The sequence below is a fragment of the Ranitomeya imitator genome, chromosome 3, assembly GCF_032444005.1.
Source record: "Ranitomeya imitator isolate aRanImi1 chromosome 3, aRanImi1.pri, whole genome shotgun sequence".
In the NCBI taxonomy this organism is placed as follows: Eukaryota; Metazoa; Chordata; class Amphibia; order Anura; family Dendrobatidae; genus Ranitomeya; species Ranitomeya imitator.
Window position 1 is genome coordinate 555413652 of NC_091284.1, and position 24432 is coordinate 555438083.

Genomic DNA, 24432 nt, shown 5'->3' on the forward strand with positions numbered 1-24432 from the left:
TATCTAGATGCATAGTGAGCACTTTGAACCCCCAGGTGCTTCACAAATTGATCCATAAAAATGAAAAAGTACTTTTTTTCACAAAAAATTTCTTTTAGCCTCAATCGTTTCATTTTAACATGGGCAACAGGATAAAATGGATCCTAAAATGTTTTGGGCAATTTCTCCTGAGTACACTGATACCTCATATGTAGTCACAAAACACTGTTTGGGCACACGGCAAGGCTTGGAAGGTAAGGAGCGCCATTTGACTTTTGAATAAAAAATTAGCTCCAATCGTTAGCGGACACCATGTCGCGTTTGGAGAGCCCTGTGTGCCTAAACAATGGAGATCCCCCACAAGTGACCCCATTTTTGAAACTAGACCCCCCAAGGAACTTATCTAGATGCATAGTGAGCACTTTGAAACCCAAGGTGCTTCACAAATTCATCCGTAAAAATGAAAAAGTATTTTTTTTCACAAAAAATTTCTTTTAGCCTCAATTTGTTCATTTCCACATGGGCAACAGGATAAAATGGATCCTGAAATTTATTGGGCAATTTCTTCTGAGTACACTGATACCTCACATGTGGGGGTAAACCACTGTTTGGACACACAGCAGGGCTCAGAAGGGAAGGAGTGCCATTTGACTTTTTGAATGAAAAATTAGCTCCAATCGTTAGCGGACACCATGTGGCGTTTGGAGAGCCCCTGTGTGCCTAAACATTGGATCTCCCCCACAAGTGACCCCATTTTTGAAACTAGATCTCCCATGCAACTAATCTAGATGTGTGGTGAGCACTTGAAACCCCCAAGTGCTTCACAGAAGTTTATAACGCAGAGCCATGAAAATAAAAAATCATTTTTCTTTCCTCAAAAATTAATTTTTAGCAAGCAATTTTTTATTTTCACAAGGGTAACTGGATAAATAGGACCCCAATATTTGTTGTCCAGTTTGTCCTGAGTATGCTGATACCCCATATGTGGGGGTAAACCACTGTTTGGGCACACATCGGGGTTCGGAAGGGAAGTAGTGACGTTTTGAAAGGCAGACTTTAATGGAATGGTCTGCAGGCGTCACATTGCATTTGTAGAGCCCCTAATGTACCTAAACAGTAGAAACCCCCCACAAGTGACCCCATATTGGAAACTAGACCCCCAAGGAACTTATCTAGATGTGTTGAGAGAACTTTGAACCCCTAAGTGTTTTACTACAGTTTATAATGCAGAGCCGTGAAAATAAAAAATCATTTTTTTCCCACAAAAAGGAATTTTTAGCCCCCCAAATTTTTATTTTGCCAAAGGTAACAGGAGAAATTGGACCAAAAAAGTTGTTGTCCAATTTGTCCTGAGTATGCTGATAACCCATATGTTGGGGTAAACCCCTGTTTAGGCGCACGGGAGAGCTCGGAAGGGAAGGAGAACTGTTTTACTTTTTCAACGCAGAATTGGCTGGAATTGAGATCGGACGCCATGTCGCGTTTGGAGAGCCCCTGATGTGCCTAAACAGTGGAAACCCCCAATTCTTTCTCCAACCCTAACCCCAACACACCCCTACCCCTAATCCCAACCCTACCCCCAATCCCAACCCTACCCCTAATCCCAACCCTACCCCTAATCCTAACCCTACCCCTAATCCCAACCCTAATCCTAACCCTACTCCTAATCCCAACCCTAATCCTAACCCTACCCTTAATCCCAACCCTAATTTTAGCCCCAACCCTAACCCTAATGGGAAAACTGGGGCTGGGGGTGATCAGCGGGTCAGGGGGGACATCAGCGGGGCAGGGGGAACATCAGCGAAGCAGGAGGGACATCAGCAGGGCAGTGGGGAGCTCCACGGGGCAGGGGGGAGATCTGCGGGGCAGGGGGGAGATCTGCAGGGAAGGGGAGGACATCAGCGGGGCAGGGGGCGATCCACAGGGCAGGGGGGAGATCTGCGGGGCAGGGGGGACATCAGCGGGGCAGGGGGGAGATCTGCGAGGAAGGGGAGGACATCAGCTGGGCAGGGGAGAACATCAGCGGGGCAGGGGGCGATCCACAGGGCAGGGGGAGATCTGCGGGGCAGGGGGGACATCAGCGGGGCAGGGGGGAGATCTGTGGGGCAGGGGGGAGATCAGCGGAGCAGGGGAGGACATCAACGGGGCAGGGGAGGACATCAACGGGGCAGGGGAGGACATCAACGGGGCAGGGGAGGACATCAACGGGGCAGGGGGCAATCCACAGGGCAGGGGGGAGATCCACCGGGCAGGGGGGAGATCTGCGGGGCAGGGGAGGACATCAGCGTGGCAGGGGAGGACATCAGCGGGCAGGGGAGGACATCAGCAGGGCAGGGGGAGATCTGCGGGGCAGGGGAAGACATCAGCGGGGCAGGGGGTGATCCACAGGGCAGGGGGGAGATCTGCGGGGCAGGGGGGACATCAGCGGGGCAGGGGGGAGATCTGCGAGGAAGGGGAGGACATCAGCTGGGCAGGGGAGAACATCAGCGGGGTAGGGGGCGATCCACAGGGCAGGGGGAGATCTGCGGGGCAGGGGGGACATCAGCGGGGCAGGGGGGAGATCTGTGGGGCAGGGGGGAGATCAGCGGGGCAGGGGAGGACATCAACGGGGCAGGGGAGGACATCAACGGGGCAGGGGGCAATCCACAGGGCAGGGGGGAGAACCACCGGGCAGGGGGGAGATCTGCGGGGCAGGGGAGGACATCAGCGTGGCAGGGGAGGACATCAGCGGGCAGGGGAGGACATCAGCAGGGCAGGGGGAGATCTGCGGGGCAGGGGAAGACATCAACGGGGCAGGGGGTGATCCACAGGGCAGGGGGAGATCTGCGGGGCCGGGGGGAGATCTGCGGGCAGGGGGGAGATCTGCGGGGCGGGTGGACATCAGCGGAACAGGGGAGGACATCAGCAGGCAGGGGGCGATCCACAGGGCGGGGGGGAGATCTGCGGGGCAGGGGAGGACATCAGTGGGGCAGGGGATGATCCACAGGGCAGGGGGGAGATCTGCGGGGCAGAGGGGAGATCTGCGGGGCAGGGGAGGACATCAGCGGGGCATGGGGTGATCCACAGGGCAGGGGGGAGATCTGCGGGGCAGGGGGGAGATCTGCGGGGCAGGGGGGAGATCTGCGGGGTGGGTGGACATCAGCGGAGCAGGGGAGGACATCAACGGGCAGGGGGCGATCCACAGGGCGGGGGGACATCAGCGGAGCAGGGGAGGACATCAGTGGGCAGGGGGCGATCCACAGGGCAGGGGGGAGATCTGCAGGGCAGGGGGGACATCAGCGGGGCAGGGGAGGACATCAGCGGGGCAGGGGGCGATCCACAGGGCAGGGGAGAGATCTGCGGGGCAGGGGAGGACATCAATGGGGCAGGGGAAGACATCAGCGAGGCAGGAATGAACCACAGGGCAGGGGGGAGATCAGGGGGCGATCAGAGGGGAGATCAGGGGGATCACTGGGGTGGGGGCTGTCAGGTGCGATGCAGCAGAAGGAGGAAATGGAGCCAGCAGCAGCAGGGGGGTGATCTCCAGGGCAGGGGGGAGGGGGTGATGACCGGGGGCAGGGGGAGGGAGCAAAGGTCGGGGGCATGGAATCGCAAGACAAGGGGGAAGAGAAGCAGAGGGGAGCACCTGGTGGTGGCGGCCACTGCAGCGGTGGCAGAGACTGCAGCGGCGGCGATGACTGTGGCGGCGGCGGCGATGACTGCAGCGGCGGCGGCGATCGCTGTATGTGGCAGGGCAGTATGCAGGCACCTCGCTGTTCAGCTTCCACGGAAGGCATGAAGCTGGACAGCGAGGCAGCCATGGTTTTCTCCGCCCCCCACATCTGAATGGAGAGCTAGCGTCACATGGACGCTAGCTCCAATCAGATCTGGGGGGTGGTGACAAAGTGGTCACCAGGGTGATCGTAGCCAAGTGGGGGCTAAGCCACCCCCCCCTTGGGCTAAAGTACAAGTTCCCCTGTCCCTGCAGGTCGGGTGAAATTTCAGTTAACCCTTTCACCCGACCTGCAGGAACGCGATTCCGCCATGACGCATACGCTGCGTCACAGGTCGGATTGGCACCGACTTTCATGAAGCAGCATATGCGTCATAGGTCGGGAAGGGGTTAATAGTATCCTGAATAGGACTTGTGCACAGGATATACGCTATGGGAATAAACATGCTAGAAATATCAGGAAACTAATATGGCTATACAGAGCTGTAAGGGGTACAATAAGTGACAAAAAAAAGCATTTAAGAATTACAGCAAGTAGGTAGTGATGAGGCATTAAATAAATACAGAAAATTGACTAACATCGGTAAAAAGCAAATCAAGGCAGCAAAGATTGAGAGAGACTGATTGCTAGAGAGTAAAAATAATCCCAAAATATTCTTTAACTACATCAATAGTAAGAAACAAAAAATGATAGTGTTGGCCCCCTTAAAAATAGTCTGGGTGAAATGGTGGATGAGGATGAGGAAAAAGCCAATATGCTAAATGACATTTTTTCAACAGTATTTACACAAGAAAATCCCTTGACGGACATCATGATCAGTGATAACAAAAATTCTCCATTAAATGTCACTTGCTTAACCCAGCAGAAAGTACGGTGGCATCTAAAATTCACTAATGTTGCCAAATCCCTGGGCCTGGATAGACTACACCCCCGAGTACTGCAGGAATTAAGCACAGTTATTGATAGACCATTATTTTTCATCTTTATAGATTCCATAATAACATGGTCTGTACCACACGACTGGCATATAGCAAATGTGGTGCCAATATTCAAAAAGGGGACAAAAACTGTACTTGGAAATTATAAGCCAGTAAGCTTAACCTCTACTGTGGGTAAAATCCTGGAGGGTATTCTAAGAAATGCTATACTGGAGTATTTGAGGAAGAATAACCTCATGACCCAATATCAACATGGGTTTACTAGGGACCGTTCCTGTCAGACTAATCTGATCAATTTCTATGAAGAGATAACTTCCGGACTGGACCAAGGGAACGCAGTGGACGTAGTTTATATGGACTTTTCAAAAGCTTTTGATATGGTGCCACACAAAAGGTTGATAAATAAAATGAGAACAATGGGAATAGGGGAAATATGTGTAAGTGGGTCAAGAGCTGACGCAGGGATAGGAAACAACGGATGGTTATTAATGGAGCACACTCGGACTGGGTCGTGGTTAGCAGTGTTGGGCCCACTTCTTTTTAATATATTTATTAATGACATTGTAGGGGGTATACAGAGTAGAATTTTAATATTTGCAGCTGACACTAAACAATAAGCACCCTGTGTACTGCACCCTAACAATAAGCACCCTAAACAATAATACGAGATTGGCGCCCCCACTCGGCTGGCCATATGTCTCCTGAAATGAGCCCTAATTGTAGTGTCTCATATGGGCCAACAACTATACATGACAGGAAAATATAGATAGAATTTAAACCTTGTATATTGGCTTAGTTGTTACAGGGTGCAGTACACAGACAAAGACAGTGGTTCAAAACAAAAAAGTGCATGTGAAAACAAAAATAAGAACGAACTCTCACTGTCCCTTGCTGATATTCACCTGCCTAACTGCGGGGGTTGGCACCCTACTTGTCAGCGGATATAAAGAAATCTCATCAACTCTGCCCTCATGTATCTCGTTCATATGTCTGGCTATTAGAGTGTCATGTTTGTGCTTGATATCACCCACGTGTTCTCCCACGCGTCTCCTAAACTCTCTTTTGGTCTTGCCAACGGAGTCTTTTGGACAGCTACATGCAGCGAGGAGGGCCATGGCAGCTTTAGGCTTAGGTGGGGTTGCCTATTGTCTATGGTGATCCTCTGGCTATTTAATCGAACTACAATCAAATTATTATTATTATTTATTTAAATAGCACCATTGATTCCATGGTGCTGTACATGAGAAGGGATTACATACAAGTTACAGATATCACATACAGTAAACAAACTAACAATGACGGACTGATACAGAGGGGCGAGGACCCTGCCCTTGCGGGCTTACATTCTACAGGATTATGGGGGAGGAGACAGTAGGTTGAGGCTCTATGTCTGCCCCTGTTGTTTATTCTAAGCACTGCCCACATGGTTATTGGTATATGTATATAAGTGGATGAACCTTGATTCCATGCAGCATCTACATATCATGGCCTCCTGATGATCCGCTGAGGTGAAACGCGTAGAGGCGTATTAACCAACATCATTTGATAAGTATCATGTTCCTTACCCTCTGCTGTCATGTCTTGCATATACATATAATTTTCAGCTGATGATCAGAGCTGGATATTGTTGCTTTTCACATTGACTTATATGATTATTTTAGATATGGCTATTACCCAGTTAACCCATTAAGTTAACATTTAAATATCAATAGGGCCTATTAGGGTCAGCCGCCGCTGAGTGGGGGCGCCATATCCGCTGACAAGTAGGGTGCCAACCCCCACAGTTAGGCAGGTGAATATCAGCAGGGGACAGTGAGAGTTCGTTCTTATTTTTGTTTTCACATGCACTTTTTTGTTTTGCACCATTGTCTTTGTCTGTGTACTGCACCCTGTAACAACTAAGCCAATATACAAGGTTAAAATTCTATCTATATTTTCCTGTCATGTATAGTTGTTGGCCCATATGAGACACTACAATTAGGGCTCATTTCAGGAGACATAGGGCCAGCCGACGGTGAGTGGGGGCGCCAATCTCGTATTATTGTTTAGGGTGCCAACCTCTGCTGACAGGTAGGAATCGATATAGGATTATTAGACACGGAGCTACCTAGAGTGCACGGTTGTGTGTTATTTTTGTGAACAATTGTTTGTGGCTGTTTCATGGTTTTAAGATTAATATAAATAAATTTAGTATTTTATCTTTGCCATCAAAAAAACTTATAAGTTATTCTTGGATTTTTCTATACAGATTTTAGTATACTTCTCCTCTTCTCCAGAATATTTTAAAGATTCTGGCTCGTGGTTCTGCAATTTCGTCTGCTCTCTCTTTTAGTACCTTGAGGTGTAATTCATCTGGACCAGGAGATTTAAATTAATTTAAATTATCTAAGTGTTCCCTCACCATCTCTGTTTAAAGACATTGTGGATTCTTTATTCCTTAGCACAGTGAAGATTAGTTGATGTTACATTTGCCTTCTTAGAGAAAACAAATTAAAAATAGGAATTTAAAAGTTCAGCTTTCTCAACATCAATTTTGACCACTTCCTCCTTTTCATCCTGTAAAAATCCTATAACATCTCTGACTTTCTTTTTGCTTTTGACATACACCCAAAATACTTCTTTATTGCTTTTGGTCTCCCTTGCAAGCTTCACTTCATTACTGATGTGACAGTCAGCATAGTCAAGGAGTCCAAGGTCAGAAGCCAGGAGGGTAGTCATAAACAGAACATAAACAGAAGGAAGAGACAAAAGCCTAGTCAGCTAAGGTTCAGAGGTCAGAATACCAGGTGGATAGCGGATCAGAGCAATAGGGGTTAAACAAACGGATGACCAGAATGAGGTTTAAGGTCAGGCAGCAAAAGATCAACATACAGAACAAAAGGCACAGCGTAACAAACCATAGCTGAATGTACGTCTGGCAGAGATCTGGCAGAAACAGCTCAGTTAAGTTGCTTGACAATCACCTAGGATAATGAACACCTAGAGACAGCCAGTGCCTCACAGTCTTGACTGAATGACCGAGCTGTCAATCAACACACCGACAGCTCAGCACCCCCCTGCACCAGACTGGATGGCTGAGCTGTCAGTAACTGCATCTCAGACACACTGAAGGGTGGAACCGTGGCAACTGGCTTTAGCTCTTTTAGCTCTTCATTCCCTTCAGACAGCATAATATTCTTCTTTAGATATGTCCCCCTTTTTCCATTTCATATACGCTTCCTTTTTATCAAGTGTTTAAGTTCTGTATTCATCTATCCCGGTGATATAGAAGGGTTAATGTTTTGTCTTTAAAGGGAACCTGTCACCTGAATTTGGCGGGACTGGTTTTGGGTCATATGGGCGGAGTTTTCGGGTGTTTGATTCACCCTTTCCTTACCCACTGGCTGCATGCTGGCTGCAATATTGGATTGAAGTTCATTCTCTGTCCTCCATAGTACACGCCTGCACAAGGCAAGAGAATGAACTTCAATCCAATATTGCAGCCAGCATGCAGCCTGCTGGTAAGGAAAGGGTGAATCAAACACCCGAAAACTCCGCCCATATGACCCAAAACCAGTCCCGCCAAATTCAGGTGACAGAGTCCCTTTAATTGCCTTTTGCCTTTAATTGCTAGAATGTATTCTTAGGATGCTGTAGTCTGGTAGTCTCCCCTTCAAGGATTGTATGCTTCTTATCTTATATGTTTTCAATAGTCAGCAAACAGCATGTTCTGGGTATGTGGGAAATAAAGGTCAGCGTGACCAGGTGTAAAAGGGGGGAGGGCTGCATGAATTACATTGAGAGTTACATTTGTTTTTAATGGTATAAAATACTGCCTCTTGCTTCATTAGATCAGATAAAGTGACTTTGCTCACAGCACATGTGCGGTTTACTTTTTCTCCAAGCGTGCTTGTCAATGAAGTGCGTAACCTCCTGATTTGGCCTCACTGGTGATCTGGCATGTCTGACATTGGGTCAGAATGCAAACAGCTACGACACTGGTCTCTTTAATTCTCTTTAATTCTTATAATTCTTATTTATGTTTGGGATTGTTACTAATTGTGCCGGGAGAATTTCATTTAGCAAACATTCCCATCCTTCTTGGACATTTATATTATTTAGAACATCCATCCATTGAACCTTTCCAGCCCTCTTTCTGAGTCCATTAAACTCTGCCTTTTTGAAGTCCAACCTTAAAGTCTGAGTCCTCGCAGGTCTTCCTTCTCCTCTTGTAATCCAAAATTCAAGGATAGCATGATCGCTGCCTCCTAAATTCTCAGCCACCTTTACTTCCTCAACGATTTCCTGCCTGTTGTTAGGAATTAGGTCCAACATGGCAGATCCTCATGTTCTCTCTACTGTGTTTTGAAATATAAAGTTGTCAGCGTGAGAAGACAAGAATTTTCTGGACCCATTACTTTTGCATGAGAGAGATTCCCAGCAAATATCTGGATAGTTAAAATCTCCCATGATCACTATGTCGTATTTTTTTTAGAACAAAGACATCTGATGTAAAGAGTTCATCCATATCTTCAATCTGTCCAGGTGGCCTATAGTAAACACCTACAATGGTGTCCTTTCTGTTTTTCTTTTCTTGTAGTTTTACCCAGTTTCTACTGAGCTACCATTCTTTGAAGATTGGATCTCTGTGGAGATATACGCTTCCCTAACATACAGTGCAACACCTCCCAACATCTTGTTAAGCTTCTTTCTAACAAATAAGTTGTAGCTTTCAAGGTATGTATTCCAATCATGTGTATTATCCCACCAAGTTTCAGTGATGCCTATGACATCATATCTCTCTTCCTGTGCTAGCAGCTCCAATTCTCCTTGTTTGTTTCCCATGCCGTGTGCATTTGTCTAGACACATTTTAGTTTGTTGTCAGTTTTGCTAGCTCTTCTATTTTCATTCAGAATTTGTTGTCTTTGTTCTTTATTTCCACTTCTAATAGCAGGGTTCTCAAAAGAATTAATTATCTGCACACTTTTTCTTGGCCCTATATTTAACATCCCATATTGCTTTAGTTTAAAACTCTCCTGATAAGTATAGCAAGGCATCTACCAAATATATGTATCCTATTTTGTGAGATGCAACCCATCTCTAGCAAGGAGTCACTCATACAGGTAATTCACTTCATGTTAAAGGGAACCTGTCACCTCTAAAAATCGAAGTTGAGCTAAGCCCATGGGCATCAGGGGCTTATCTACAGCATTCTATAACAATGTTGATAAGCCCCGGATGTATCCTGAAAGATGAGAAAAAGAGGTTGGATTATACTCACCCAGGGGCGGTCCCAGTTCTCTTCTGGTCCAATGGGCGTCGCGGTCTGGTCCGGGGCCTCCCACCTTCTTACAATGACGTCCTCTTCTTGTCTTCACTTTGCGGCTCCGGTGCAGGCATACTTTGTCTGCAATGTTGAGAGCAGAGCAAAGTACTGCAGTGCGCAGGTGCCGGTGTAACAGGCCAAAGTAACCCCGTCCCAGATTAACCCCGGGTATAATTTGGCCTAGGCCAGAGTATACCCCGGGGTATAAACTGGCCTAGGCCAAACTATACCCGGGCATAAAATGGCCTAGGCCAAACTATACCCCGGGGTGTAAAATAGCCTAGGCCAAAGTATACCCCTCCAGGCCAGATTATACCCCCCAGGGTAAGCTGAGGGAAAGCTGCTCATTCTTCTAGGTCACAGCTCCCCCTCCCATCGGGCACTGCTCCTTTTCAAGCTCCTCCACCTCTGGTGACGCCAGGGATCTCCCTTTCTAAGCCCCACCCCCTCCCTATAGTCACATGTGACATGAAATCTTCAGCCCTGCTCGGGCCAGCTCGTTGTCTTGGCGCCTTGGATATGCTTGGAAAAGGGCTTTGTATACCTAGGGGGCACTGACGAGCACTGAGGGGTGGGTGGGGAACCCCTTTACTGGTTGCTATGGGATATAGCATGATCACTCTATCCTAGCAACACCTTGGATACGCTTGGAAAAGGGGTTTATCTATCTTGGGGGCCCCATTGCAGCACTGCGGGTGGGTGGGGAAACCTTTTACTGGTTGCTATGGGATTTTACATGACCAATTTATCCTAGCAACGCCTTGTATACGCTTGGAAAAGGGGTTAATCTACCTTGGGGGCACTCTCGCAGCACTTAAGGATAGGTGGTTAACCCCTTAGGTGGTTGCTATGGGATTTTACATGACCACTTTATCCTAGCAACGGCTTGTATACGCTTGGAAAAGGGGTTTATCTACCTTGGGGGCACCCTTGCAGCACTGCGGGTGGGTGGGGAAACCTTTTACTGGTTGCTATGGGATTTTACATGATCACTCTATCCTAGCAACGCCTTGAATACGCTTGAAAAAGGGGTTAATCTACCTTGGGGGCACTCTCGCAGCACTTAAGGATAGGTGGTTAACCCCTTAGGTGGTTGCTATGGGATTTTACATGACCACTTTATCCTAGCAACGGCTTGTATACGCTTGGAAAAGGGGTTTATCTACCTTGGGGGCACCCTTGCAGCACTGCGGGTGGGTGGGGAAACCTTTTACTGGTTGCTATGGGATTTTACATGATCACTCTATCCTAGCAACGCCTTGAATACGCTTGAAAAAGGGGTTTATCTACCTTGGGGGCACTCTCGCAGCACTTAAGGATAGGTGGTTAACCCCTTAGGTGGTTGCTATGGGATTTTACATGACCACTTTATCCTAGCAACGGCTTGTATACGCTTGGAAAAGGGGTTTATCTACCTTGGGGGCACCCTTGCAGCACTGTGGGGAAGCCGGGGAACCCTTTTACTGGTTGCTATGGGATTTTACATGACCAATTTATCCTAGCAACGCCTTGTATACGCTTGGAAAAAAAACTATACCCCTCCAGGCCAGATTATGTAACTAATCTGGGGTTAAAGTTGCCTAGCCCAATTTATACCTCTCAGCTCATATTATACCCCAATGAAATCATTTGCATTGAGTGATATACACAAGAATTACTTAATGCTTCAACATTTTATTGAGAAACCAAACTGACAATTCTTAAAGAGTACCTCCCACTATACAAAACTTTTGGGAGGGGGGGCAATAATTTCTCATTAGCTATAAGTCACTTATCATGCAATGCAATTATCTGGGGCAACAAATCGCCCAACAGTCATTCTGTGTATTATGACATTTAGTCTAGCATGTCCTTGCTACCAAATTAATGTTTAAAGCTAAACACTGATAACAACATTGAAATGATCGTGCTTATTTTCAAGATACAGTGCATGTTCAGTTGTTGACTGCAGATTGAAGCTTGCAGGATATGTCAACCAATCCATGGAGTCACCGACGTTTGTGTAGATTATTATGTCGCAACTCAACAGATTCGCCGTGGTCATGATCTCTGCATCAGTTGCCCAGACTCCATCACGAGAGATTCCAGAGATGTTCACATATTCATTCACATTTTGGTTCAAGTAGTCCTGTAGTTTTTTTGTCAAGTCAGTTTTCATATGGTGGATGACTTTATCTCTGAGAAGGGAATGGTTGTCCTCTGTTCCTGTCAAGATGTAGCTGATGGCCCGGAAGAAGCAGTTTCCATCACCTTTGGTTTTATATGTACGCCGTGGTTGTTCAAGGTCTCGTCTGCATCCACAGTATACAACCTTACTAAACGTAAGGCCAAGAGTGGTGCTAAGATACTTCCTTCTTGAACTTGGTAGTAGGTTGAAAGCCTTAGTTTGCTTATTTTTCTGTGTGGCAGAGTCACTGGAATAATCATCATCGGATGGTGGAGAAGCCTCTTTATCCTGGTAAATCTTTAGGTTGCTGGTGTGGTATGTGTTGCTTAATATCTTGCCAGTTTTGTTGTTCTTAAGTTTTACTCGTCCCTTGGTCAAGGATTCCACAACTAAATAAGGTCCAATCCAGCGTGGTTCCATCTTTGAACCTATGCGTTGAATACGGCGCTGATTCTTGATATAAACTATGGTACCAGCAGTGATTTCTTTGTTACTTTTGTGTCGGCGATCAAAGGCACACTTCTGGTGTTCTTGAGCAGAGTGGATGTTGGTACTGACGTCTGAGTGCAGCTTTTTAAGAATGCTTGACAGTGTATTTAGCACATCAGGGGTGGCATGATCTGAAATGGGCATGGGATCCACCGTATCATCTTTTGAGGGATTAAGGTCCATGGGAAGCTTGGCCTTCCGTCCATACATGACCTCAAATGGAGTAACCTTGGTTGAAGCATGCACAGATGTGTGATAGGCAAACAGAACACCAGGGATGAATTGATCCCAGTTGTTTCCTTGGTCATTGACAAGCTTACTAAGAGCTTCTTTAAGTGTCCGATTATCACGTTCCCGCTGGCCATTTGTTTGTGGGTGGTATGCAGATGAAATACGGTGATCTGTTTGAAAATGTTCCATCAGGTTGTCAATGATCGAGTTTACAAACTCTCGTCCCTGGTCGCTAATCAGAGTCTCCATACAGCCAAGGCGACAGATAACGGAGTACAAAAAATTTGCCACTGACTTGGCACTCTTATCTGGGACAGCTGTTGCTTCAGTCCATTTGGAGAAATGATCAGTGGCAGCAACTATATATTTGTTGCCATTTGATGTTTCCTGAAGAGGGCCAATCATATCAATCCCAACTAAGCTCCATACTTTTCCAGGCACTGATATACTGTTGAGTGGTGGAGCTTCCTTTGTGATTTTGGGATTTATAACAAAACATTTTTGACAGGCTTTCACATACTGGTGAACGTCATTTTTCATTCCCTTCCAGTAAAACCGGTCAGAGATTTTGGCTAAAGTTTTATCTCTGCCAAAATGGCCCCCAGATATTGGGTTGTCATGACAGGCCTTCAGGATATTTGGCAGTCGACTTTTAGTAAGAACCTCCTTTTCCCTATGATAAACAATTCCTCCTTGGGTTCGATATGGCTTTGCTGTTTGTCTAAACTGGGACTTGGCATTTGCACGTTTCTCAGGAGGTAGATCGTAGGTATACTGAGGGTACCTTTGTTCTGTTGCAGTGTAGAATCTCAAAAGCTGGTCATACAATTGATCTTCCATGGTTGTCAAAATTGGAAAAGATTTGGTGTCATAGAGAGCAGAGAGGTGTCATAGAGAACATACAAAACAAGTTATCATTAACTATGCACTGACAGGACAGCGCCATCTACTGTCAGTTCAGATCTGCACACTTTTCAACAAATAAGCAATAGGGTGAGAAAAACAGTGAAGTGATAACATTATGGCCTAGAGAAATACTATAAAAACTATTTTATACCCCCTGGTATAAAGTTTATCCCCCGGGGGTATACTATGGCCTAAGTCAGCTTTTGAATTTTTGTGCTGTTTCCTTCCTCAGTAAAAGGGTTCCCCGGCTTCCCCACAGTGCTGCAAGGGTGCCCCCAAGGTAGATAAACCCCTTTTCCAAGCGTATACAAGCCGTTGCTAGGATAAAGTGGTCATGTAAAATCCCATAGCAACCACCTAAGGGGTTAACCACCTATCCTTAAGTGCTGCGAGAGTGCCCCCAAGGTAGATAAACCCCTTTTTCAAGCGTATTCAAGGCGTTGCTAGGATAGAGTGATCATGTAAAATCCCATAGCAACCAGTAAAAGGTTTCCCCACCCACCCGCAGTGCTGCAAGGGTGCCCCCAAGGTAGATAAACCCCTTTTCCAAGCGTATACAAGCCGTTGCTAGGATAAAGTGGTCATGTAAAATCCCATAGCAACCACCTAAGGGGTTAACCACCTATCCTTAAGTGCTGCGAGAGTGCCCCCAAGGTAGATAAACCCCTTTTTCAAGCGTATTCAAGGCGTTGCTAGGATAGAGTGATCATGTAAAATCCCATAGCAACCAGTAAAAGGTTTCCCCACCCACCCGCAGTGCTGCAAGGGTGCCCCCAAGGTAGATAAACCCCTTTTCCAAGCGTATACAAGCCGTTGCTAGGATAAAGTGGTCATGTAAAATCCCATAGCAACCACCTAAGGGGTTAACCACCTATCCTTAAGTGCTGCGAGAGTGCCCCCAAGGTAGATTAACCCCTTTTTCAAGCGTATTCAAGGCGTTGCTAGGATAGAGTGATCATGTAAAATCCCATAGCAACCAGTAAAAGGTTTCCCCACCCACCCGCAGTGCTGCAAGGGTGCCCCCAAGGTAGATAAACCCCTTTTCCAAGCGTATACAAGCCGTTGCTAGGATAAAGTGGTCATGTAAAATCCCATAGCAACCACCTAAGGGGTTAACCACCTATCCTTAAGTGCTGCGAGAGTGCCCCCAAGGTAGATTAACCCCTTTTCCAAGCGTATACAAGGCGTTGCTAGGATAAATTGGTCATGTAAAATCCCATAGCAACCAGTAAAAGGTTTCCCCACCCACCCGCAGTGCTGCAATGGTGCCCCCAAGATAGATAAACCCCTTTTCCAAGCGTATCCAAGGTGTTGCTAGGATAGAGTGATCATGCTATATCCCATAGCAACCAGTAAAGGGGTTCCCCACCCACCCCTCAGTGCTCGTCAGTGCCCCCTAGGTATACAAAGCCCTTTTCCAAGCATATCCAAGGCGCCAAGACAACGAGCTGGCCCGAGCAGGGCTGAAGATTTCATGTCACATGTGACTATAGGGAGGGGGTGGGGCTTAGAAAGGGAGATCCCTGGCGTCACCAGAGGTGGAGGAGCTTGAAAAGGAGCAGTGCCCGATGGGAGGGGGAGCTGTTACCTAGAATAATGAGCAGCTTTCCCTCAGCTTACCCTGGGGGGTATAATCTGGCCTGGAGGGGTATACTTTGGCCTAGGCTATTTTATACCCCGGGGTATAGTTTGGCCTAGGCCAAAGTATACCCGGGGTATAATCTAGCCTAGGCCACTTTAACCCCGGGTATAGTCTGGCCTGGGGGTATAATCTGGCCTGTTACACCGGGAAAGGTCAGAGAGGCCCGGTGCCTGTGCACTGCAGGCTCTGCATATAGTTTGCAGGTACTTTTTTTGCTGTGTCATTTATTCCTACATGTATTAGTAGACGTTGGTAGTCATCTGTAGCACTAAATAGTCTTGATAACCTATCAGATACATCTTTGATTTGGGCACCTGGGAGACCGTACACTTCTCGTGAGGTGATGTCTGGTTGGCAGATAGCAGCTTCTGTTCCTCTCAGTAGGGAATCACCCACAACCGCGACTCTCCTTTTCTTCTTTACCACATCTTTTTGTCCCTTCAAGAGGCTTTTAATTGCCTAGTGTTCTTTGTGGGCAAAACAATTGTTTGATGTATATTTTCAAAATTGTCTGGCATGCTGGCTGTCTCCACATCTTGTTGATTCTTCGGGTCACAATCTTCCATTTCTCTTCATCTGCAGGTACATAGAAAGGTTCTTCTCTTCGAACATTCCAAATAGTTATTTCTACTCTGTCATTAGCTTCTGTAGGAACGCGGAAAAGTTCTTCTCTTGCAATATTCTGAAGAGATTCTTCTGCTCTGTCAAGGAGATCCTCATCTTCTTCGATGTGCAACAATGTAGCTATTCTGTCCTGAAGACTTGCAACTTTTCCTCCAACAGAGTCACAAGCTTGCATTACTGGCACGTAAAATTTGTCTTTACCACTGGCAAGTCTGTAAACATATAGCACAGATTGCAGCACACCATATGGGGAATCTGCTTCTCCATGATGAGCAAAATGAATTGTTGAATTGTTGTAAAGATACTCCTAAAGATCTTTAAGCTCATGGCGACTCTTTGCTCTTCCCACAATGCACTGGGAAAAGGCAAATTTTCTCCATTGAGCTTCATTTCCTGGTTTAATGATTTCCTTCAGGCAGCTTGATCCAGCTACAACCAAAGATCGAAAGAGAAGAGAGAGCGAGAACTCAGCTGACCGTAAGTGCTAACACTTTACAGCGAGGGAGAGGATCCTGCTGACCATAAGAACTTGCATTTTACAGGAGAGAGATGAAGGGAGAGGGCTCTGATAACCATAAGAGCTTACACTCTATAGGAAATAGAGACGAAGGGAGAGAGAGTAAGCTCCACTGATCAGCATACCTTACACTTTACAGGAGAAAACCAGGGAGGGAGAGAGAGAGGACCCAACTGATCATAAGAGATTACACTCTACAATTAAAAGAGAGAATCCTGCTGACCAAACTAGCTTTCAATTTCCAGAAGACAAAAGGACCCCAATGATCATAAGAACATACTCTCTACAGAAAGATCTTGCTGACAATAAGAGCTTACACTCTACAGGAGAGAGAGAGAGTACCCTACAGATGAAAGAGACTTACCAATGACTATGGAGATGGAAAATGACTCTGTTGTACAAACTGTGCGAATTGCTGATCTGTGATGGCTTAAATACTAACAACCACTATGCAAGGTATGATAATGTGCTAGATGTCATAGCTGCAGTGCATTATCGGAAAGCTCATATGGCCACAAAAATAGACATTAGCCCATTCTCTGATGCATCAGCAGTGTGGGAAATTGTGTAGGGCAAGGATGTTGTTTTTTGTGAACCCGAGAATCGAATCTCAAAGTTTTTGAATTTATGTGAAACTGATTTCCAGGAAATTTAAATTTGATCCTTTGCAAATTGATCCAATCATTTTTAGAATGGCAAACAGACACCATGGTACCAAGTTGAACCCAATGATAGCTTGGTATATTTAACTGAAAAAAAGAAAACATCAGCTTCATGTTTTGGTATATTTTGCATTGTCTAATATGTAAAATCTAATATGCAAAATTGTGGCTGCTAAAGATGAAAGGATTGTTCCAAATTCTAATTCACCAGCTTGGCTGTATTTTCCCCCAAAAAAAATTCTTTAGCAGCCAATGTGAATCAAGCCTCTAACTGCTGGTATAATATGTGTACAACATTTGAATGATTTCTAAAACTAGAATGAGCCCTTTTGAGCTCTTTAATGCAAACACAGTCTTAGGCTGGTTTCACATTTGCGTTTTTTGCCGCTGCGTTTTAGCGCAAAAAAAGCATGCGTTTTTTTTCCTATACTTAACATTAAAAATGCGTGCATTTGTTAGCATGCGTTTTTCCGCGTTTTGCCGCCGCATGAGTCTTTTCTATGCATGCGTTGTGTTGCAGAAATGCAACATGTAGTAATTTCTAGCGGTGTTTTTTTGCCCTAAGGGATCCTAACCCTAACCCTAACCCTAAGGGATCCTAACCCTAACCCTAAGGCATCCTAACCCTAATCCTAACCCTAACCCTAAGGGATCCTAACCCTAACCCTAACGGTTAGGGTTAGGGTTAGGATCCCTTAGGGTTAGGGTTAGGATCCCTTAGGGTTAGGGTTAGGGTTAGGATCCCTTAGGGTTAGGGTTAGGGATAGGGTTAGGGTTAGGATCCCTTAGGGTTAGGGATAGGATCCCTTAGGGTTAGGGATAGGGTTGGGTTAGGGTTAGGATCCCTTAGGGTTAGGATCCCTTAGGGTTAGGGTTAGGGATAGGGTTAGGGTTAGGGTTAGGATCCCTTAGGGTTAGGGTTAGGATCCCTTAGGGTTAGGGTTAGGGATAGGGTTAGGGTTAGGGTTAGGATCCCTTAGGGCTAGGGTTAGGGATAGGGTTAGGGTTGGGTTAGGTTTAGGATCCCTTAGGGTTAGGGTTAGGGTTAGGATCCCTAGGGTTACTAGGGATCCTAACCCTAACCCTAGCTATTTCTGTTTATAGTGGGTTTTCTTGTTGATTTTGATGATTGGCAGCTGTCACACACTTCTCATCATGCGTTTCAAAAATGCAAACGCAGGAAAAAACGCATGTAAATGCGTCAAAATGCCGCATTTGTATTAAAACATGCAAAAACGCATGCGTCTAAAAAGCGCAGCATTTTAACGGGTTTACATGTGTTTTTTGCACCACATGCGTTTGCGTTTAAAACACTGCATTTTTAAACGCAAATGTGAAACCAGCCTTAGTAGTGTCCAAATGATATCAACCTATCTGGATAGGAGAAAACAGATAACAACTAGTGGTAACCAGTAGAGATGAGCCAACTTGATAGGAAAACGTTTGCAATCTTAAATTCAGCAGGAAAATAGCTCATTTGGATTCATGTTCGGTTCCTGAGAATTTTTCTTCAAAGTCGGCTAAATTCGGGTGCAGTTTTTATGAGAGGAGGTGGTGGGTATAGGTCAGAGGAGCGTCAGACTGTATTTTTTTTAAATTAACTTAATGTGAATACATTACGGCAGTCAATCAGGGCTCAGAAACCATCCACAACCTACAGACACAAATGCTTCTGTCATTGACTACCGAAGTCACATGTCTCTCTCCATATAAAAAGCGGACATGTTGTTTTGCTGGTGCCATTTTGTTAGTGTAACAGTGCAGAGAGGCTGCTCCTGCTGATGCAAGTTGTCATATAGTGTGAAAGGATCTTGTGTGAAATCAACCATCCATCATGTAACTAGTTTGTGCTAATGGTGTTGTGCAGGCAGGAGTCCAGATTTCCTAATCAAAATAGTTATTGCAAGTACTGTGTTGGAGTCAGGAGGTCACATTTCCTAATCAAAATCATGTGGGCTAATATTGGGGTGCAGGTACTAGGCCCCATTTTCTAATCAAAATTGTTTGGGCTAATATTGTTGTGCAGCGACCAGGCCCCATTTCCTAATCAAAATCATTTGGGCTAATATTGGGGTGCAGTTCCTCAGGCTTAGGAGGAACTGCTCGAGGAGTGATACCTTCAAAAGTCAGGCGGGGGACATGTTTGACAGGTTCAAAGAAAAGGGATATCCGAGACCGATCTTGAGTAGGGCTTTTGAGTCAGCCAAAAAAAGGCTGACAGACAGGGTCTGTTACAGAAACAAGTTAAAACCGAAGGGTGTGATACCGTTAGAGTTATTGGCACCTATGATGCACAGCACCAAGACATCAGGAGGGTGTTTGCTAGACACTGGGATGTTCTGAAGTTTGATCCCGACCTTGCAGATGCGATAGGTGAACGCCCCAATATTACGTTTAGGAAGGGCAGATCCATCAGGGACATGCTTGTACACAGTCAATATCAGCGCCCGAAGGCTGGGGGGACATGGTTGGAAAGGAGACCTTGTGGTTTTTAAAAATGCGGTGATTGCAGTCTCTGCAAGTGGATGAGACCATGTAAATGTTTCCAGAGCTCCACTACGGGTAAAACCTTTTACCAACGAGATTTTTCCAACTATAAAACAACAGGGGTGGTATATGTAGCCTCCTGTCCCTGCCCGAAGGACTACATTGGGAAAACTAAGAGGGAGTTCAGGAGGAGAGTGGGGGAGCATATGGGTGATATTCGTAACAACAGAGATACCCCACTGGCTAAACATATGCATGCTTACCACAGGGAGGATCCAACAGAAGTAAGATTTACCGTCATAGAGGTGGTCAGGGCGAACCCGAGGGGCGGTAATCTTGATAAGATGATCCTCAGAAGGGAATGTGAATGGATCTTCAGGATGGAGTCTTTAGAACCCAAGGGGATTAATGAGCAAATATCATACGCGTGCTTTCTGTAGATATCTGGTTAGTCTGTGCAACCTCTGGTTTATACATCTACTAGCCTAAATGAAGAATTTTGTAAGGGTTCGTAAAGTGGCAGGTTTCTACCATTTGTTCGAAGGGGTTCCTCTTTTTTTGAGGTCCTACATGGATTGCCATGGAATTATTTGGTAACGTATCATTTCTTTTTTGTTATCTATTGTACAGTATTTTACATTATTTGCCGCCATACACTGTCCCTGGGGCGTGTAGCCTGGTAATATACTGCCCAACCAGACGTACTATTGGCAGAGTGTCTTCTATGGCTACCAGCCATGGATATAAAATAGGTGTGGTGGCTTGGTTACTGCCTGTGATGTCCTAAAGGGGCATAGTATGCTGTAAGGTGCCCGGTATTTGGTTTATAGATGGTGAGGTACAATGTATATCAGTTATACCTACTTTATGGTGATTATACGTGACACGTTTCCCATACTGTGCGTGCTCGATATCCCCTTATATCGGGGAGGGCAGCAATTAAGGTGGATATGATATGATATGATTCAGGGTGATTGGCCCTGCGACATGTGCGTGCGATGGTTTGGAGGCGACCGGTTTTGCCACAGCAGCATTATGTATGGTCTCTAAGGAGGACGCTAGCTATCTGCTCCATCTGCGGTGATGTATTAGTCCCTCCTTTTATTTATGCTGTTTGTGGCTATGGATAGCGGTCATTCTAGGAGGTGGAAAATGGGTGACACCTCCCTCTAGGGCTTTGTACCAGCTTTCAGCCTGGCTACGTCATCGGTACCTACCAATGTAAATGCTTCCCCTGTAAGCGCTATCCATGTCTTTCAGAGCATGTGCAATTGAGCGAGAGAAGGGCCGGACATGCGCAGTAACAGAGCGTAAAATAGAACGCTCCAGCGCAACAACAGGTCTCTGTAGCGTGCGCCCCAGGTCTTTGGAGCGTGCCCAATGGAGCGGAAGGAGAGCCGGCCTTTTGGGCATGCGTAATAACAGAGAACTCTCTAGCGTCATAACGAGTGTCTCTGGAGCGCGCAGCCTAGCCCTCTGGTGCGTGCGTGACGAAGCAATCGACTGGTCGACTCTTTGGGCATGCACAGCAATGGATAACGCTCCAGCGGTTCGATGCGCAGGAGCAGGAGTTTTCTGCTCCTTCTGTGCAAAGGCGATGCGGACATGCGCAATAGACTCCATGAGACGCTATAGGAAGTAGAGAGGAGGTGCTCCGGCTGGCTGGTATCGGCGGCAGATATAAAAGTGAGTTATGTGGCATAGGGCATTCAGCTATCCACAATCTGATGTGACACAAGATATCAGTACATCTGGCCTCCTGATGAGCCTGCATAGGCGAAACGCGTTGAGGCGTGTTCTTTAATATGGCGTTCGGTGCTACACAGCGGCACAGATGAGTATTTATGGCCTAACTCTGTGGCTCTATGTGGGTAATTGTAAACACTGCTAAAATTGTATGGGAAGACCGGAGCTAGATAGCAGGGACACATCATTGGTATATTAGTCCATGCATAAAATGAGCTGATCCGGCTGTACTTATCTTGATTTCTACCCACATTACTCTGAGTGTTAGCCCATGTAAATGTATATAGATGATCCGGCTGGACTTATCTAGAAGTGTATCTATACTGTGCTAAGGATCTCGGGGCCGCTGTTAATGACTATCCAGTTGTGATATACTTATCACAACTCGCTACACTCATCAGGAGGGCGTTAAACTAGAAGAAGAGGGGACGGGAAGAAAAACATTAGACTCGAACAAAGACGACCCAGGAAAACATACTCAGAAGGGAGGTAAGAACATTTCTAAAACAATCCACAGTGAGGAGATTGGAACAAAACAAAATCCTCTAAACTGCATGCTCGCAAACGCCAGAAGCCTGACAAACAAGATGGAAGAACTAGAAGCAGAAATATCTACAGGTAACTTTGACATAGTGGGAATAACCGAGACATGGTTAGATGAAAGCTATGACTGGGCAGTTAACTTACAGGGTTACAGTCTGTTTAGAAAGGATCGTAAAAATCGGAGAGGAGGAGGGGTTTGTCTCTATGTAAAGTCTTGTCTAAAATCCACTTTAAGGGAGGATATTAGCGAAGGGAATGAGGATGTCGAGTCCATATGGGTTGAAATTCATGGAGGGAAAAATGGTAACAAAATTCTCATTGGGGTCTGTTACAAACCCCCAAATATAACAGAAAGCATGGAAAGTCTACTTCTAAAGCAGATAGATGAAGCTGCAACCCATAATGAGGTCCTGGTTATGGGGGACTTTAACTACCCGGATATTAACTGGGAAACAGAAACCTGTGAAACCCATAAAGGCAACAGGTTTCTGCTAATAACCAAGAAAAATTATCTTTCACAATTGGTGCAGAATCCAACCAGAGGAGCAGCACTTTTAGACCTAATACTATCTAATAGACCTGACAGAATAACAAATCTGCAGGTGGTTGGGCATTTAGGAAATAGCGACCACAATATTGTGCAGTTTCACCTGTCTTTCACTAGGGGGACTTGTCAGGGAGTCACAAAAACATTGAACTTTAGGAAGGCAAAGTTTGAACAGCTTAGAGATGCCCTTAATCTGGTAGACTGGGACAATATCCTCAGAAATGAGAATACAGATAATAAATGGGAAATGTTTAAGAACATCCTAAATAGGCAGTGTAAGCGGATTATACCTTGTGGGAATAAAAGGACTAGAAATAGGAAAAACCCAATGTGGCTAAACAAAGAAGTAAGACAGGCAATTAACAGTAAAAAGAAAGCATTTGCACTACTAAAGCAGGATGGCACCATTGAAGCTCTAAAAAACTATAGGGAGAAAAATACTTTATCTAAAAAACTAATTAAAGCTGCCAAAAAGGAAACAGAGAAGCACATTGCTAAGGAGAGTAAAACTAATCCCAAACTGTTCTTCAACTATATCAATAGTAAAAGAATAAAAACTGAAAATGTAGGCCCCTTAAAAAATAGTGAGGAAAGAATGGTTGTAGATGACGAGGAAAAAGCTAACATATTAAACACCTTCTTCTCCACGGTATTCACGGTGGAAAATGAAATGCTAGGTGAAATCCCAAGAAACAATGAAAACCCTATATTAAGGGTCACCAATCTAACCCAAGAAGAGGTGCGAAACCGGCTAAATAAGATTAAAATAGATAAATCTCCGGGTCCGGATGGCATACACCCACGAGTACTAAGAGAACTAAGTAATGTAATAGATAAACCATTATTTCTTATTTTTAGTGACTCTATAGCGACAGGGTCTGTTCCGCAGGACTGGCGCATAGCAAATGTGGTGCCAATATTCAAAAAGGGCTCTAAAAGTGAACCTGGAAATTATAGGCCAGTAAGTCTAACCTCTATTGTTGGTAAAATATTTGAAGGGTTTCTGAGGGATGTTATTCTGGATTATCTCAATGAGAATAACTGTTTAACTCCATATCAGCATGGGTTTATGAGAAATCGCTCCTGTCAAACCAATCTAATCAGTTTTTATGAAGAGGTAAGCTATAGACTGGACCAAGGTGAGTCATTGGACGTGGTATATCTCGATTTTTCCAAAGCGTTTGATACCGTGCCGCACAAGAGGTTGGTACACAAAATGAGAATGCTTGGTCTGGGGGAAAATGTGTGTAAATGGGTTAGTAACTGGCTTAGTGATAGAAAGCAGAGGGTGGTTATAAATGGTATAGTCTCTAACTGGGTCGCTGTGACCAGTGGGGTACCGCAGGGGTCAGTATTGGGACCTGTTCTCTTCAACATATTCATTAATGATCTGGTAGAAGGTTTACACAGTAAAATATCGATATTTGCAGATGATACAAAACTATGTAAAGCAGTTAATACAAGAGAAGATAGTATTCTGCTACAGATGGATCTGGATAAGTTGGAAACTTGGGCTGAAACGTGGCAGATGAGGTTTAACAATGATAAATGTAAGGTTATACACATGGGAAGAGGGAATCAATATCACCATTACACACTGAACGGGAAACCACTGGGTAAATCTGACAGGGAGAAGGACTTGGGGATCCTAGTTAATGATAAACTTACCTGGAGCAGCCAGTGCCAGGCAGCAGCTGCCAAGGCAAACAGGATCATGGGGTGCATTAAAAGAGGTCTGGATACACATGATGAGAGCATTATACTGCCTCTGTACAAATCCCTAGTTAGACCGCACATGGAGTACTGTGTCCAGTTTTGGGCACCGGTGCTCAGGAAGGATATAATGGAACTAGAGAGAGTACAAAGGAGGGCAACAAAATTAATAAAGGGGATGGGAGAACTACAATACCCAGATAGATTAGCGAAATTAGGATT